We start from the raw sequence: 19,002 nt of genomic DNA, 5'->3' as shown, positions 1-19,002 counted from the left end.
GGGAGCCGGGCGCGCGCCAGAGGGGCGGCGGGGGAGGGGCGGAGCCGCGGCGGAGGCGCGAGGCGGGCGCCGCGACTGAGGGAGCGTGGGCCGCGGCGCGGTGCGGCTTAGCGGCCGCCTGACCGGCTGCCTTCCCCGGCGTTCCCCTCGGCGCGGGGAGGTCACCGAACGACGGCGGAGCCCGCGAGGCCCGAGAAAGCGGCTGGGCCCGGGCATGGTGGCCTGGGGCGGCGCGGAAGGTGAGCGACCCCCGGGCCGGCGGGTGGGGGAGGGGCGCCGAGCCACCGCCGTCGCCACCGCCCGCGCAGCCCGAGGCGCCGAGGCCGAGAGCCCGCGGTGCTGCCGCGAGGCCTCCTGCCCGCCGCGCCGCCCCTGAGATGCGCCTCAGGCCGCCGGGTTATGTAACGCGTGACCTCCGGTTCCCCCTCCACCTCGCGCTCCGTCGCGCGCCGACCCGGGCGCCCGCGGCCCTGCCTCCGAGTCCCGCCGCCGGCGTCGTAAGTCACCGGTTCCTCCTGCGCCGGCGCCTGGCCAGCCATTCATTCCCTCGCGCGTTTCGAGCGTCCGCTCCACCAGCATTTGCAGGACGTGGCAGCGGCGCCCGGGGCCCGCGCCGCGGTTCTCGGCTTTCCTCCGGCGCACCGACTTCTCTCTCTGCCTTGCTCTCTGGCATCCCGGAGGCAGTGTTTCCTTCACTCCTTTTCCCTTGTCACTCATCTGTCCCCTTCATGTGCAGGACACCTGTCCCCAAGTGTCTGTACAGGTGCTCAGTTCACACCTGGGTGTGCTGCTAAAATAGTCGGGGTAGACCGAGAGGGCCACTTGTCTGTTTGGAGACGCTTCCTTTCTGTAGTATCGTTCCTTAATTGTTTAGAAAACACTACAGGTGATACATGTCTAGGATTTTACTGTGTTTTTTTTTTTTTTTTAAGCCGTGCGGGTATAAAGTAGAAATGGTATGTAGATAAAAATAAGAGACCTTATGAAAAAGGATTAAGGACTATGTAACAACTCTTAAATTACCTGCTTGGTCTCTGGCTTCTTTAGTCCCTGTTCTTCCTTTAGGTAGGATAATAATACCATAATCTTGTTCCTATGGAGTGCACATTAGCTCAGCTTAACGTTACCATAAGTTTGTTTTCTTTCCACGTTGATGGGGTTTTGCCCAGGCAAATGCGGCTAGATTACCCATCCCGCCCTTCCAGTGTTACCTGTGCTGGACACAAACAGAAATCTTACCTGAAGCTCTCCATCCAGGAGTTCAGTCTGTACAAGTGCACTCGTTCACTCTGCTTAGTTTAGTTATTTGCCACTTTTCTTGAATTTCTCTGTTTTCTTGTTTGTGTCTTGTAGGTCCTTTGAGGTCAGTATGTACCAAATCGTGTATCTTGTCATGAAACTTTACTCCTTTTAATGGTAAATAATGCATATTTGTTCATTTTTTTTAAAGGGTGGGAATCACTTTTAATATTAATCCCTATGTTGTCTCAGGTAGAAAAATACAATATTTTTTTTTTCAAAATTAATGTGCTTAGATATGTAGCTCTACTTCTTTAACACTAAAAACTAAGATTCTAAACTTGAAGGGGAAAAAAAAAACCTGTTCACAACAACCAGTCACTGTAAATAAATTCCAGTGACTACATATACCTGTATTTAATAAACACAGTATTTCTTGGCTTTTGAAGTGGAAAGATCAAAGCATTTAGATATGGGCTTGAATTTTGTCTCTGCTAGTTGACCTTGGACAAGCTTTTCATTCATAGTTAGAAGACATCATTTTCCAGTTTGGTTAGCTGGGTTAATAATTTAGTTCTTAAATGAAAGGCATGTAATGAGACTGAGTCTACAGGTACTCAGTGTTTTCTGTGCCATACTCTTGTAGCTGTATACTGAAAAGGGCCTGGTACACTAGAGAGAATTCTATGAGAAGAAAACTGGTCACAGGAGACCTGCTGTCCACAAGTGAGCAGATACTGAAGGCTGGTATGATTCTTTGTGCTTCATTATAAGGGATTATAAATCATAGTATCAACTGGGCTTGGTTAATCTCAGCGTTGGGTAGACAGGGATCTCTGGTAGTTTGAAGCCATCTTGATCTATGTAGTGAGGTGCAGACCAGTTAGGACCTACATAGTTAGACTCCATCATAAATAAAAACCAAAATAAATCACAGGGTAAGTTAACCAGAATATTGAAAAACAAGCAACCAAAAATACTTTTTACTTCTTTTCTAATAACAATAATGCCAACTGAAACAATGTGAGTATTAATAGATATTTTAAAATATAATTTTCTTTGACCAGAACTTGAGAGTATGAGAAGAGTGATATATTTCAGAGACAAGTTGCAGGTTCTTTTAGTATCTCAGCTCCTTGTAAACCATGCACAGAAGCAAGTCTTAAAGTTCTAGTGTTACCTTCCTTAGATTGTTGGATTAGTGCCCTCACTGGTGTCTTTATTTTGCTTGCTGGTCCTCACATAAAAATCAGAATGATCTTTTGAAACAGAACTTGGATTGAAGTTTTTGTAGTTAAAATCTTCAAAAGCTCTGGATTACATACAGAATTGAATCTAAGCTCCCTCTCCCTGCCATCAGGGAGAACTTAACCTTCACCTTACCCCATGACTCTCACTATTGGGCTTCAGGATGCTGCCCTGGCAGATACACTGTACACCGCTTCTGGCTGGTGACAGTTGTTCTTGCCTTTTCTTGCTGATCTTCACGTGAGGGAACTTTTCCTAGTTTCCTAAATAGAAGCAAGTCTCTTTCTTCCTATTGACTCTCTTGTTTGCTTTTATATTAAATATTTTTTCCTTTTTCTCATTTGTATTTGTTATCAGATACACTTTCTACTTGTTAATTATTCCCATTAGATTTGTTTGACTCTTCCTAACTACAGGGTAGAGATCCTATTAGATTTATTCGTAATTTTATCCCTAGTACTTAGAACTGTGTCTGGTACCTAATAGGCTCTTTGTAAAACTTACCAATAATTGCTGTAGTTATTTGAACATTTGACAACTTTAGTCAAGATCCTGTCTGCTACCATTTACTTACTGATTGCATGACCCTGGACCAGTTAATGACTTCTGATGCTTCATTTTATTCAGCTGTATATGATGACTATAGTATTACCTACTTTGTAGAATTACAGTGAGTAATTGCGTCAGTACATGTTAGAGAGAGAACATAGATCTGAGTTTTCTATGCTTTGTGTAGAGGCCAGAGGTCTATGTTTAATGCCTTTCAGTTGCTCTTTGCCTTAGCTTTTGAGTCACAATCTTTCACTGAAGCTGGAGCTTGCCATTTGGGCGGACTCTTTGGCTCCTAGGATCTGTCTCTGCTGGAGTTATAAAGAAATGTGCAGCACACACCAGATTCTGTGGATAAGGATCTGAACTTAGGTCCTCACACTTGCAAAGCAGGCACTTACTGAGCCTTCTCCTCAGCTCTTACTAAATAAAACAAAACAGAAATAACAACAACAAGAAAACCCTAAACATATTGTTTCATATACTGACATCATTTTGGTTTTGTTTTTTAGAGACAGGGTTTCTCTTTGTAGCCCTTGCTGTCCTGGACCAACCTGTAGACCAGAGCTGGCCTCATCTCAGGAGATCCACTTGCCTCTGTCTCCAGAGTTTTGGGATTAAAGTTGTGTGCCACTATTGGCTAGCTTCTGACAACATTTTTTACTGTTGGTGTGAAATAAAATTGCTTTAGTTTTTATATTTAATTTTTTTGGGTGAAATTTTATTGCTTACCAAAATTTGACTTTTTTTTTTTTTAAAGATTTATTTATTTATTATATATGAATACACTGTAGCTGTCTTCAGACACACCAGAAGAGGGCATCAGATCTCATTACAGATGGTTGTGAGCCACCATGTGGTTGCTGGGATTTGAACTCAGGACCTCTAGAAGTGCAGTCAGTGCTCTTAACCACTGAGCCATCTCTCCAGCCCCAAAATTTGACTTTTTAAATACTTTCTCCATCTAGAATAAAATAAAAACAAACTGCTAAGAATGGCCTCCCTTTAGTCTTAACGTGTATATAAGATTTATTTTTCATTCTAAAGAATATGCTAAGTAACTTTCCCTATAGCCACCCACCACAGTGGCTTTCCTAGGTTTTGCTTTGAGATTGTACTGGAAATATGATCGTCATGGTGAGAGAACTTGAGGGGGCTTCTTGTTTAGGAAGGAGAGGTGTTTGATCATCGCTGGTACGATATTTTCTGCCATCTTGCACAAGGAGTTTTCCCTACATGTTGTATTTTGTTTCTCAAGTTGATGCTTAAAGCAACCTAGCAATATTCTACATATTTACCTTTTTGTCTCTTTTTAATTAAATGCGTTATTTTTTTTCTTTAGTGTTTATGAAACGAGACCATGACTGTAATAATGGAGACTTTGAGTTAATCCATCTTAAGTTATTCTTACAAATGTAAGATTCTGCACATGGCAATTATATTTTTTTAACACTAAATATTTTTACTTAGCATCTGTCCTTAGCAAAATGACTTTTTGTAATGTTTTTAATATCTCAATTTCAACTTTAAGTCATAGACTTCTAAGCCTTGTGCCTGAAACTTAGAAATAATGCTTGACTTTTTAACATTTGTTCCAAAGTTTAATAATAATTGGTAAGTTGCTATATATGGACTGTCTTCCAGGGTCCTTTGCTAAGTGGTTTCTCATTTAATATTCAAAAGCACTGTATAAAGTTGGCATACTTATAAAGAAACAGATTTGTAGACATGATGGTACTTGGTTGGGTCATGTGGTACAAAAAGAACTGGGATTTTTACTTTTCCCAGATTCGTGACCCAGGGCCGTAACGCCTTTGCAAGTTCCATTTTTAAAAGGACAAAGTTTTTCATTGTTGTCATATGTTTGTAAGTGTATGCTCCTTAAAATTAGCATGCCTGATCCCTGGAAGTTGTAGTTAGAGGATCTGGAATTTGGACTTCAGGCTTCGTGATTACACAGCAAGTTCTTTTAACCGTGGAGCCATCTCTCCAGCCTCCAGAACTGTAGTTTATGAGAAGTCTAATACCCATTTAAACATGGACGTTGAGGGAGGGGAAACACAAGCATTAGCAGGCATGAGAGAGAAGGAGAGTTAGCGATGTTTAAGTGAGCTTTGTAAACCTAAGACAGAGAGAGTCTGGGCTTCTCAAAAGAGAACAGTCTTAACAGTTGTATGGATGGCTTTTAAAGTTAGACTGTTCTGAGAAATATATCCTTAGAAAATTAACACTGGGAAAGAGTTAGATTTTGTCATTTTGTCATTTTGTGTGCTTTCCTACTTGGCCAAGAAGAGATGATTTGAAACACCGATGTATTTATTTTGAATTATATTCATTCATTTTGTATGCATATGTCTATACTTGTCAGTGTGTGTCTATGGAGGTCAGAGGACAATTTGTGCAAAAGTGATCCTCCTACCACATGGGTTCTGGTGATCAAACTTGGATCCTCATGCTTGATGATAAATGCTTTAACCCCCTTTTGAAATTTACGCCTCTTTATTTGTGTATGTGTGGAAGTCAGAGGCCATCTGGCAGGAGTCCGGGTTCTCCAGCTACTGTTTACATCCCAGCTGTTGAACTCATTGCATCCGGCTTGGTCTAGAGAGCCTTTGCCCACTGAGCTATCTCACTGGCTCATGGAAAACCTTTTACAGGCTAGTTTGTTCCTGTGGCTCTGTGTATGTGAGCTTGCATGTGTGCAGGTCAGAGGGTGTTGGTGTTGGGTACCATCCACTGTTTTTTATAAAACGGGTTTTTTCACTGTCTTGAAATTTGGACAGGTAGGCTAGGCTGGCTGGCTAGGGAGAACATTTAGTCTCCATTTCACCAGCACAAGTGTGTATCACCAAACCAGGTTTTGCTGTTGTTGTTTTACTAGGTTCTAGTGTTTGGACTGAAGTTTACCTGTGTGTATCTGCCCCCATGGCTTTCCATGTGAGTAGAGGTGGACCAAAAAAATGTCTATGACTGATGTTAGTATTATGTATGATTGTACTTGAGTCTAGTATGAAAGTAAACCAGAATGTTGCTTTCTGGCTTAGTTTTCTTGATCCCACTTAAGGTTTAAGAGGAACTTACTGAAGGTTTACTCATACAACAATGGTTGTATAATTCTCTAAACTCTCATTCTTACGTCTGAGATTACTAACATCTTTTAGGCACAGTCTGAATTATGTAGCTGAAATTTTGATTTAGGTTCTTTGAGTGTAGGATCTCCTTTCCATTGTGCTGAGCACTGAACTATGAAGCATGTTAGGCGACTGTTCTTTCACCCAGCTATATCATAATAAATCGTTAACTGCTTGTGCAACCTTGGGGAAAGGCCCCATGAAACTTCCAAGTAAAGTAAATCCTGAGTTTCAAGGGCCTCCCGACTTTTCCAAAAGAAACTGTTTCAATTCAGAGGAAATAGCTATCTCCTGCCTCATACTTAATCTGAAATGATTGGTTCTGTTGAGGATTGTAACATTTCTATTGATGTAATAGAATCTGAAACCCAGGCTGATGTTTGTTTCAGTCAAATGTTTTCTTTACAAAGCTTCTGTTATAAGTTTGGTTTATAGATACTTTCTGTTATTTTTTTATTTTTTTAATTTTATATACATTGGTATTTTGCCTGCTTGTATGTCTGTATAGGAGGGTGTCCGATCTTGAAGTTCCCAACAGTTGTGTCCTGGTATGCTGGTACTGGAATTGAACCTGAGTCTCTGGAAGAGCAGAGCAGTCAGTGCTTTTAACCACTGAGTCCTCTATCTAGCCTCACTTTCTTCCAGTTTTTAAAAAACTCAATTGTCTGAAAATTTTGGTATTTGGAATTTCTTTGAATCACATTGTTTGATCTAGATCATTTACTGGAAAAAAATGAGATTTTTATGGTTGAGATGGAAGTATTACTGATGGGTTTGTTAGACTTGTAAAATGTTGAGAAGCTTGCTGTTTGGAATTTTGATGCTTAAGAGGGAGTACTGACACTGTTCAAATTTGTGATAGTGGAGGCTGATATCCTTCTGCATGTCCTTTATGACCAATAGAAAATGTTCTAATTGTCTTTTAAAGATCATATTAAACTTTCTTGAAATTAACTTTCTCAGAATCTGTTAGGTATAGTAGTGGTCATTATGGTAGATGCCTGTAGTCCAGGAATCGGAAGGCAGAGGCAGGCTCACAGTCACAACCATCATTCTCGTCAGCCTAGTGAATTTAAGGCCAGACTAGGCTATGCGAGAGCCAGTCTCAAAACCCAACAGATTCCAACCAAACAAAGCATAGTGTTCTAAATGAGCTTAAATTAAATTGAATTACACTTTGAGTATCTTGAAGAATGTAGCATCTCATCTTTAAAGGCAGCAGTTTTCTTTATATATATAAGAAGTCTCAGCATGAAGGCAAGAGAAGAATCCATAAGTTTTGGCAACTTAAATTTTCTCCTTTTTATGTTCACTTGTAGTTAGTTACATTGAATGTAGAGATTAGTGAGAAAAGAGACTTGCAGAAATGGAACATATAGAAAAGTGGCACACATTGTGTGTGGGGTATGTATGAGTTTGTGTGGGTGTGTCCATGTGAAGGCTAGAGGTCAATGTTTGGTGTCCTCGATTGCTCACTCCCTTATTTTTTGTGTTAGGCTCCCTCACTGATTCATCCATTCAGCTAGTCCAGGCTGGCCATTGCCAGGGAGCTCCAGAGATCCACTTTGGAGTCCAGGGATTAAAGGTGCATGCCGGTATGCTGGGCTTTTTTTTTTCCCTAATGTAGGTATTGAAGACCCCAACTCAGGGTGTCATGTGTGAAGGACAATCACTTTGCTATGGAGCCATCTCCCCAACACCAAGTTAGATCACATTTTTAAACTTTAGTTGCTCCAAGGAAATTATTTTTAGTTACAAATCATTGATGTTCATTTACCTGGTAAGTTTTAGATACAGTGAAATGCACAGGATGCGGTTTTCTGCCCCCATTCTTGTGCTCTTTATGAATAGATGTTTGTACTGCCTTCCCTGAAATAAAGTATACTCAAGGCCTTCTGTTACATTCTTCAGCTTTGGCAGTTCCTCTGCTACATATGGCCATGGGTCCTAGTCCCAGTTCATACCAGATGTTACCTTAAGCTTCTCTGTATTTTTGTAGTTTCATGATTTTTTTTCCTCCTTTTTAACATCACTGCTGTTTCCCCCTTCCCTGCTCCTTTCTACCTTTAACAGCACACGTTATTTCATTACTGGTCTCAGCTTAGCTCTCCTTATAAGTGTTGCTTTGGTGGTTTTCCTCTCCAGCCTGAGTTTGATTGCTTTCTCTGTGCACTGATTGCCTTCTATCAGTGCTTCTAATGTAGGATCTAGTATTTAGTTTTATGAAAGTCTTTCATCTCTGATTACCTTGCATTATGGTTTATACTTTACTTAACTTGGAAACTGCAAATGAAAGTACGTTGGAATGGCACTATTAATCTGATCTAGATTAGGAGGGGAGGAGAGTGAAAGCTGGCAGGAAAGATGGTCATCTATAGTATACATCCTCTGGAATTCATGCAGGCAAAGCACCATGTGGCAATGTTTTCTCTTTTCCTTGTATGCTCTTTTCCTCTGAGGTCCTGCACTAGTCTCTCTCTTCACTTCCCCTCTGTGCACGCTTTAAATATCAGCAAAACCAGACTATGGCCAGCAGTTTATGAATTACCTGGGAAATTTCTAGAAATACAAATTTTCCACTTGCCCAAAACCTATAGTCTCTAAGTCATTTAAGTTGGGATGCAATGCTCTGTGTTTAGTTTTATATAGGCCTGCTATGTGATTCTGATGCTCAGGAAGGAGAACTACAGCTCCAGAGAAAAACCCCCTTCTTTGATATTACTTCTGTTCCTTACCTGTTCTGTCTCTATCATTAGACTTGTGTGTATTACCCATGAAATCCTGTGATTTAAAAGTTTACTGTAGGCCAGGTGGTAGTAGCACACACCTTTAATCCCAGCACTTGGGAGGCAGAGGCAGGCGGATTTCTGAGTTCGTGGCCAGCCTGGTCTACAGAGTGAGTTCCAGGACAGCCAGAACTACACAGAGAAACCCTGTCTTGAAAAACCAAAAAAAAAAAAAAAAAGTTTATTGTAATTTACTACAGTCTTGACATTTCCTACAGATAATGATTTGCTGCTTTTCCACAGGCATGGCTAATTGTATTTTACTTCTTCTTTGAACACTTTTTGTCTTGCTCTATTGCCTAGTTAAAGTCTTAAGCTTAGCTAGCTTTCTCACACAGTTTTGAACCACTTGCCTCATGTTGGTTCCTTCCACAGTAGTCTGGGCCCTCTTACACTAATTAAAAATGGAGACAATTCTTCAGAGACTTGTCCACAGGTTGGTTTGATCTGGGCAGTTCCTTGGTGGAGGCTTTCCTCTTAGATGATTCTAAGCTTTACCAAGTTAACAAAGCTAAGTAACATTCTGGTGGTATACTACGTACTTTTTTTTTTCTGAAAGGTATCTTATACATAACACTGTTCTTGGAATATGCACCATCTTGGTTTTTATACTCCCTATAAACAAGTTTAGAACCAAAGCTAGTATTTGTGCTTTCATGGTCATGATTCCCAGGCCCTTTCACTTGGGTGTATAGCTTTTGTTTTCACATTAATAGCTTGGTGTGTATCCCTTCAAATTCGAAAGCCTAGTGTTCATATGTAGGTTGGATCTGCTAGGCTTCATAAGGTATGAAATTGAAGAGTGTCTTAAAATGTAGAAATTTGAGAACCATAGCCTGAAACATTGATGGTCTGCCCTGCATGGTTGAGTCAAACCAAAGTCTCAAAAAGCAGCTGTATGACATACTACAGAGGTTGTTGATCTGGTGTTAAAACCCCAACTCTTTATGGACAAAATAAAAGTATGTTGGTACAGGCATGCTCAACTCTTTTAGGCCTGTGGGTTTGTACTTCATTTATTTAACCATTCCTGAGGGCAGAACATGGCCTTTGTAAATTGCCTATGTGTTTGGTCTCTCATTGCCCCTGATTCCAAGAAAAATGTGATAGGCCCTATTGCACATATTTCTTGGAAAGTTGACTTCCCAGCTCCCCACCCTCCTATTTGCCAGTCTCTTATTCTGTAGCATGCTTCTAACTTTTTACCTTTAAAGGGGTATTTAAAATTATGGTAAAATGCTTAAAACATAAAAACCTAACATTTTGATGATTTTTCTTTAAATTTTTATGTGTACGGATGTTTTGTTTGCTTGTATGTCTCTGTAATGCATTCATGCCTGGTAACCACAGAGGCCAGAAGAGAGCATTGGCTACTCCTCTGAGACTGGAGTTAACTCCTGGGATAGTTGTGAGTCACTATGAGAGTACTCTCAATGGAGCCCACCACAGTCTTCTGAAAGATCATCCGATGCTCTTGGCTGCTCAGCCGTCTCTTTGGTCCTAACCATTTTTTAAAATGGGAAGTTCAGTGTGCAACAGATATTACCACCATTCATCTGTAGATCCCTTTCATCTTGACTTAAGATGCTTCCTGTTATTACTCCCAGTTCCAAAACACAACATCCTATTTTCAGTCTCTTGTAACTACTTGAAGTATCTCGTCTCAGTGGAATGGTAGAATGTTTATCTTTTTTTCCCTTAGCTTTTTTTTTGCTTTACTTTAAAAAAAAAATCTTTGTCAGTTTTACATATGGTCGCTTTTGCTTAGCATAATATTTTCATGACTCTGTGTTGTAGCATGTGTTAAAATTTCTAAGTCTAAATAACATTTCATATGTGTATATGGCACATTTTGGTTTTGTGGTCTTATGCCAGTGTACATTTGGGGTTGCTTGTACCTTTTAGCTACTATGAATGCTGCTGCTGTGTATATAGGTGTGTAGATAAATGCTTCCCAACTTTGAGTTTGAGTATATACTAAGAAGTGAACTTAGATAATTATAATTCTGCTATAATGCTTTGAATTTCTGTGGGATGTTGGAGCATCTTTTAAGTATATGCCCAGGAGTGGTATAGCTGGGTCTTGAGGTAGAACTAGTCCCAGTTTTCTGAGAAATTGTTGAATTGATTTCCAAAGTGGATGTACAAGTTTGCAATCCCACCAGCAATTGCTCCATATCCTTACCAGCATGTGCTATCTCTTTTGTTTTTGATCTTAGCCATTCTGATAGATATAAGATAAAACCTCAGAGTTGTTTTGATTTGCATTTCCCTGGTGACTAAAAACTTTGAACATTTCTTTAAGCGCTTCTTGGCCATTTGAGATTCTTCTGTTGAGGATTCTCTGTTTAGTTCTGTACCCCATTTTTTAATTGGGTTATTTGGGTTGTTGGTGTCTACTTTTTGAGTTCTTTGTAAATTTTGGATATTAGCCCTCTGTCAGATGTAGGGAGGGTTGTTGAAGATCCTTTCTCAATGTGTAGGCTGCCAATTTGTCCTTTTGAAAGTGTCCTTTGCCTTATATAAGCTTTGCAGTTTCATGAAGTCCCATTTATCCATTGTAGATCTTAGAGGCATTGGTGTCCTGTTCAGGAAATTGCCTCCTGTACCAATACGTTCGAGAATATTCTCTTCTATGATATTTTGTATATCTGGTTTTATGTTGAGTCCTTTGATCCACTTGGACTTGAGTTTTGTGTGGGGTGATAAATATGGATCTACTTGCATTCTACATGCAGACATCCAGTTAGTCCAGCACCATTTGTTGAAGATGCTTTCATTTTTCCATTGTATGGTTTTGGCTTCTTTATCAAAAGTCAAGTATCCATAGATGTGTGGGCTTATTTTGGGGTCTTGAATTCCATTGATCACCTGTCTCTTTCTGTACCAATACCATGCGATTTTTATCGCTATTGCTATCTATTGCTGTGTAGTACAGCTTGAGGTCAGGGATTGTGATTCCTCCCAAGTTCTTTTATTGTTCAGGATTGTTTTGGCTATCCTGGGTTTTTTGATTTTCCATATGAAGTTGAAAATTGGTCTTTCAAGGTCTGTAAAAAGTTGTGTTGGAATTTTTATGGGGATTGCCCTGAATCTGTAGATTGCTTTTGGTAAGATGGCCATTTTCACTATGTTAATCCTACCCTTTCATGAGCATGGGAGATTTTTCCATCTTCTGATATCTTCTTCAATTTCTTTCTTCAAGGACTTGAAGTTCTTGTCATACAGATCTTTCACTTGCTTGGTTAGAGTTACACCAAGATATTTTATATTATTTGTGGCTATTGTAAAGGGTATTGCTTCCCTAATTTCTTTCTCTGCTCGTTTATCATATGTATAAAGGAGGGTGACTGATTTCTTTGTGTTAATTTTGTATCTAGCCACTTGGCTGAAGGTATTTATCAAGTATAGGAGTTCACTAGTAGAATTTTTGGGTCACTAATGTATGTTATAATATCATCTGCAAATAAGCAATACTTTGACTTTTTCCTTTTCCAGTTTCTATCCCCTTGATCTCCTTTAGTTGTCTTACTGCTCTGGCTAGAACTTCAATAGATAGGAAGAGAGTGGGCAGCCTTGTCTTGTTCCTGATTTTAGTGGAAATGCTTTAAGTTTTCTCTCCATTTATTTTGATGTTGGCTATTAGCTTGCTGTATATTGCTTTGGCTATGTTTAGAATGTGACCAGTATCCCTGATTTCTCTAATAACCTTTAACATGAATGGGGTGTTGGATTTTATCAAAGGTGGGTTTTTTTTTTAGCATCTAATGAGCTAATCATGAGATTTGGTTTTTTTCTTTTAGTTTATTTATATGGTGGATTACATTGATGAATTTTCATATATTGAATCATCCCTGCATCCCTGGGATGAAGCCTATTTGATCTTGATAGATGATTTCTTTGATGTATTCCTGGATTTGGTTTGCAATTATTTTATTGAATATTTTTGCTTCAATGTTCATAAGAGAACGTGAAGTTCTTTCTTTGTTGAGTCTTTGTGTGGTTTAAGTATCAGGGTGACTGTGGCCTTATAGAATGAATTTGGCAGTGTTCCTTCTGTTTCTGTTTTGTGGAATAGTTTGAGTAGTATTGGAATTAGCTCTTCTTTGAAAAGTCTGGTAGAATTCTGCACTAAAACCATCTGGCCCTGGCCTTTTCTTGTTGGTGTTGTCGTTTAGGAGACTTTTAATGACTGTTTCTATTTCTGTAGGGGTTATGGGGTTGTTTAAATAGTTTACCTGATCTTGATTTATCTTCGGTAAGTGGTGTCTGTCTAGAAAATTGTATATCTCGTTAAGATTTTCCAATTTTGTGGAGTACAGGCTTTTGAAATAAGACCTAATGATTCTTTGACTTTCCTCAGTGTCAGTTGTTATGTCTCCCTTTTTATTACTGATTTTATTTGGGTACTGTTTTGTCTGTCTCTTGGTTAGTATGGCTAAGAGTTTGTCTATTTTGTTGATTTTTCTCAAAGAACTAGCTCTTGGTTTTGTTCATTCTTTGTAGTGTTTTCTTTGTTTCTAACTGATTGATTTTAGTCCTGATTTTGATTATTTCCTGCCTCGTAGTCATCTTTGGTGTGCTTGATTCTTATTTTTCTAGAGCTTTCAGGTGTACTTTTAAATTGCTGATATGAGAATTTTCTAATTTCTTTATGGAGGTACCTAGTGCTATGACCTTCCCTCTTATCCCTGATTTCATCTTGTTCCATGAATTTAGGTATATTGTGTCTTCATTTTCATTGAATTCTAGAAAGTCCTTAATTTATTTCTTTCCTGACCCAGAGATCATTAAATATGGTGAGTTGTTCAAGTTCCATGAGTGTGGCTTTCCAGTATTTGTATTGTTGAAGCCCAGCTTTAATTCATGGTGGTTTGATAAAATACAAGGGGTTATTTCAATTTTCTCATATCTGTTGAGGCTTGCTTTGTGACTGACTATGTGATCAATTTTGGAGAAGGATCCATGAGGTGCTAAGAAGAAGGTATATTCTTTTGTGCTTGGGTGAAATATTCTATAGATGTCTGCTAGGTCCATTTCATTCATAATCTCTGTTAGCTTCATTATTTCTGTTTGTTTTTATCTGGATGTCCTGTCCATTGGTGAGAGTGGAGAGTTGAAGTTTTCCCATTATTAATTTGTGGGATTCGATGTGTGATTTAAGCTTTAGCAGTGTTTCTTTTACAAACGTGGATGCCCTTGTGTTTGGGGCATAGATGTTCAGAATTGAGATATAATCTTGGCAGATTTTTCCTTTGGTGGGTATGACGTGTTCTTCCCCGTCTCTTTTGATTAATTTTGGTTGAAAGTTTAATTATTAGATATTAGAATGGTTATTCCAGCTTACTTCTTGGGTCCATTTGCTTGGAAAACTTCTTTTTCAGCCCTTTACTCTGAGGTAATGGCTATCTTTAATGCTGAGATGTGTTTCTTATATGCAGTAGAATGATAGATCCTGTTTTGCATCCATTTTATTAGCCTGTGTCTTTTCTGGTCCAGTCTAATTGGGGTTCTGTAAGCTTCTTATATATTTATAAGTATCCCTTTCTTTAGATTGGGAAAGTTTTCTTCTATGATTTTGTTGAGAATGTTTTCTGGGCCTTGAACTGGGGCTCTTTACTTCTATTCCTGCTATTAGGTTAGGTCTTTTCATGGTATCCCAGATTTCCTGGATGTTTTGTGTCAGGAATTATTTTAGCTTTAACATTCTCTTTGAAGAGATGTATCAGTTTCTTCTATTGTATCTCCTGTATTCTGTTGGTGAAGCTTGCATCTGTTGTTCCTGTTCTCTTCCCTAAATTTTCTCTCTAGGATTCCCTCAGTTTGTGTTTTCTTTAATGATTCTATTTCCACTTTCACGTCTTGCATGGTTTTATTTATTTCCTTCACCTGTTTAATTGTATTTTTCTGTATGTCTTTAAAGGATTTTTATTTTGTTTTCTCTTTAAAGACCTCTGTCTATCTGATTGTATTTCCCTGTATTTTTTTTTTAAGGGACTTATTCATCTCCTCTTTAAAGGCCCCTATCATTTTTATAAGATTGGATTTAAGGTCATTTTTGTGTCTGTGTTTCAGTTGTGTTGGGATATCCAGAGGTTTCTTTGGTGGAGTAGCTGAGCTTTGGAGGTGTCTTGTTGCCCTGACTTTTGTTGATTGTGTTCTTTCGAAGGCCTTTAGCCATCTGGATGGTTTTGGTCCCTGGATGTTCTTGTTGTAGTAGATATCGGGAGGGGGGTTATCCTGGATGATCCTGGTATGGCAGGCTCTGATGGGTATCCTTGGACTATATGATCCTGGACCTGCAGTTTGTGTGGTTCAAGAGCCTCATGTCTGATCAAGGTGGGGGAGAGGTGGCCAGAAAATGGTGTTCTCTTTGCACTAGCAGACTGCTCAGGTCAGCTTCCCTGGGCCATTGCTTCTTAATGAATAGCCATAGGGAAGAGGACATTTCTTAATTGAAAAGGTTAGTTGGAACAGAAGAAGAAAAGTCTCATTTTTCAGACTATTCTATCAGGATATTTGTATCCTGACCCATTGTCCTCCTCCCTTTAGATAAAGTTTTATTTAAATAAACAGACCAGTCTCTTGGTGTGGACAACCTTCCTATAGCTAAGACTGCAGAGACATAAACCACTTCTTTTTTGATGATCTTTATGGATTAGCAGAAATTTACCTTTTTATATCATGACACTTTATAAGAGTAGAGTTTTACTTAGTTCCTTATTTAACACCATACTACCAATCCTATAAATGATTTGTAGTTAACTCCCATATACTGTGTGGTTCTTGTTGCTATCAAATGTGGTCCAATTGCTGGTTTTGTCTGTACCACTTCTAGGAGAATTGTTTATGGTTTGTTTGTTCAGAATTTGATTCTGAATTTTCAGAATTTTTTTTGTTAAGGATTCATGTTTTTATTTTAATTCTATGTGTATGTATGTGTGTGGCATATCCTTGGTTGTGTATAGGGGGTGTGCACATTTGAATGTAGGTGCTGGTGGCATCCAGAGAGTGTGTTAGATCCCTTGGAGCTGGGGTTAGAGATGGTTATGAACTCCAGATGTGGTTGCTTCAGCCAGACTATGGTCTTCTGCAGATATTCTCAGCCTCTGGACCATCTCCAGTATTGGAAAAAGACTTTGTTGTTGTTTTGAAACAGGCTCTCGCTGTGTACCTGGCTGGCCTGAAACACTCTAACTACCTAATTACTATATTTTCATTATAGTATTTTGAGTATATGAAACAAGATTTTTGTTTATCTCAGTGAAATATGAATGTGTTTATATGAATGTGCAAGCTAGTTTTACCTCAGGTTGACATAAGGTTGTCATAAGAGAAAATTGAGAAAATGCCTCCATAAGATTGGGCTGTATGCAAGCCTGTAGGGCATTTTCTTAGTGATTGGTGCAAGGGTGCCCAGCACATAGTGGTCCTGGATTCTATAAGAAAACAGGTTGGGGAAGGCAATAAGCAGCACTGTTCATCATTGACCTTTGCGTCAGCTCCTGCCTCTAGCTAGGTTCCTGAGCTCCTGTCCCAACTTTCTTCAGTGATGGACTAAGTGTATACTCTTTCCTTTGCAACTTGCTTCTAGTCAGTGTTTCATTTATCACAGTCATAGCAACACTAACCAAGGCAGTGAGTATCAACCTGAGTGTTGATAGTGTACATAGTGTTTGCTTCTATCACCTGCATTGTATTTGGATTTGTAGTAGAGGTTGCTAAGTGGCAGGGACACCTGTTGATAACTCTGTGCTTAAGGAAGTCCCATTGCCCATTCTGCTGAGAATGCTCACCTTGAGTTCATTTGTGTAAGAGCTTTGCTCTCCTCTCCTGTAGAAAAAGATAAATTCTTACTCTGTAGCCCATGCTGACCTTCAACTTGGACCTCTCTTGCAGCCCAAGCTAGCCTTGAACTTTTAGGTATCCTCCTGTCTCAATCTGCTGAACAACAGGCATGATCCCCACCGTATTTATAATTTAAGGCTAAAACCTTTTGTAAGTTATCCTTTTATAAGTTAACTTTTATCCTATGTTTTATCTCCTTGCATGGTTATTTGAAAGGCTAAAGTTCTCTACCCACTAAGATTTTGTTCTTTGGTGGTTCTCTTTTGTATAGTTTTATTTCTTTGTGCTGCAGTTGTAGTTGTAAATTGGCTGTAGAGATGAGTAAACAGAGGTGCTGTCATAGTGGGATACAGTTGCTCCTGCCAGGTGCTTCTTGCCAGGGTTACCTCAGTCCACTTCACAGATAAGCTAATGTGAGGTGGGGTTTAACTTCCAGAAAACTTTATTTGTTTACTTTTAGTTTGTTTTTATTTCTAAGATACTAACCCCTAGATTAGATTTGAAAGATTCTTAGACTCCAGTTCTCATTCTTTAGTATGGTGATTGTTAAAATCATGGCCCACTCTTCAGCCATTCCTCTGGATTTGACCATTGGTCTCAGGGGAAGAATCCAATTTGGGGAGAAGTAGCAAATCTTTGTAAATTTTGTTCTCTTCCAATTCTTAATTACTTTCCACTACTTGGGAGGTGTCTTTGCCTTGGAACAATTTTGTGTAGTAAACACAGTTTTAGTTTCCTGTGGGGTTTGCTTGGTTTTGTGTTTCTCCTTCAGTATTGACACCAAGCCCACAGCCTCTTGAATGACAGGGAAGTGCTGTACTCCTGATCCATATTCATAGTCTTGGCATCTATCTCAGTGTCAGACCTGTCTACCCTCCTCACTACCCATCAGTAAGGACTTTCTCACTGCCTTTTCACAGCAGAAGCCTTGATGAGCATAAGGTGCTCTTAAATGAGTAATCAAATGAATTAAATAAATAAATTTTTTAAATTTCTTTTTTTTCTTTATTCTTCCTTCCTTGTTTGTCTTTGTTTCTCTTCCCCCTTTTTCCTCCTTTTCTTCCTTTCCCTCTTCCCCAGCCCTCCCGCCTTCCTTCCTTGAGACTGAGTGTCTGTAGTCCCTGGTGGTCTTGAACTCACTATATATATAAAACTGAGGTTGGCCTTGAACCCCTGATTCTCTTTCTTCCACCTCCCAGACACTGAAATTGTAATCATACCTGGCTTTAAATTTAAAGATATATTTTATTATTTGATTTACTTTCATTTATCAGGGAAAGTGTCTTAGTAACTTTTCTACTACAAAACATCATGGCCAAGGCAACTTACAAAAGGTAAAGTTTGTTTGGGCTTATAGTTCCAGAAGAAATACTGTCCATCATGATGGGAAGCATGTCAGTAAGCAGCTGGAGCAGAATTCCAGAAAGCTCATATCTTCAGCCACAATGCATGAAGCAGAGAGCAACAGTCTTTAACCTCTCAAAGCTTACCTCCTGGGACTTATTTCCTCCAGGAAGGCCACAGCTGTTAAGTCCTTCCAAACACCAGCTGGGGACTATGTGTTCAAATATCTGATCCTATGGAGACATTCTCATTCCGATGACTGCAGATAGTGACATTAAATAATTGTGACATTCACATTAGCAGACTTCTCAAGTCATTTGTAAAAGTAGGTGCATAGAGTGAGAGTTTCTTTGAACCTGTAATTTTGTATTAGGAACTTCTTTGACTCTTAAGGATGAAGTCTTTAGGAATGGCAAAGTAAGCTACTTAAGGAGAATTTAAGAGAAATATATGGCAGTTCTGGGCTTGATAATGAATACACAATTGAACACCCTTGTACTTGCCTAGAGCAAATGTAAAAGCAAAATTCTTCAGTCCACAGAATTAGTAGCATTTAAATTGTCTTGTTTCACTACTGGAAGAGAGCTGACAGTTTTTGTGTCTCCTTTAGCCATCTTTAATGTGTACAATATGTTGTTAGCACAAATGTCAGAAAGAGAAACCAAATCAAAGGGCATTTCAAGAACCAAGGGTATTTGAAACAGTATCTGTATGTGAGGGTAAAATAGGTTTTAAGTGTTAAATATGATCATAAATCATTCCAATGCTAACTTAACTTTGATAGAGTACATAGGGTTTATATAATAATCTTTGATATAAACCTATATAATTACAGAGGAATCTTCTGAATATTGTAT

At 39.2% G+C, this 19,002-nt stretch overlaps 1 protein-coding gene across 3 annotated transcripts in view; it reads left to right on the top strand.

Annotated features, from left to right (window-relative positions):
* The first annotated feature begins 40 nt into the window (after positions 1 to 40).
* Rev1 (REV1 DNA directed polymerase) overlaps positions 41 to 19,002 on the top strand; it is a 72,981-nt gene continuing 54,019 nt past the window's right edge. Inside the window, exons 1-2 of one of the 3 annotated variants that reach the window (XM_028775400.1) lie at positions 41 to 239; positions 1,354 to 1,416. The gene's annotated coding sequence lies outside the window, so the exon portion shown is untranslated. The remainder of the gene's footprint in view (positions 240 to 1,353; positions 1,417 to 19,002) is intronic. The other 2 variants (XM_028775397.1, XM_028775398.1) reach the window with 2 other exon arrangements.

Source organism: Grammomys surdaster, unplaced genomic scaffold, assembly GCF_004785775.1.
Source record: "Grammomys surdaster isolate TR1022 unplaced genomic scaffold, NIH_TR_1.0 255, whole genome shotgun sequence".
Lineage (NCBI taxonomy): Eukaryota > Metazoa > Chordata > Mammalia > Rodentia > Muridae > Grammomys > Grammomys surdaster.
The sequence above is the reverse complement of the archived record's forward strand: the minus strand, read 5'-3'. Positions and strand labels throughout refer to the sequence as shown.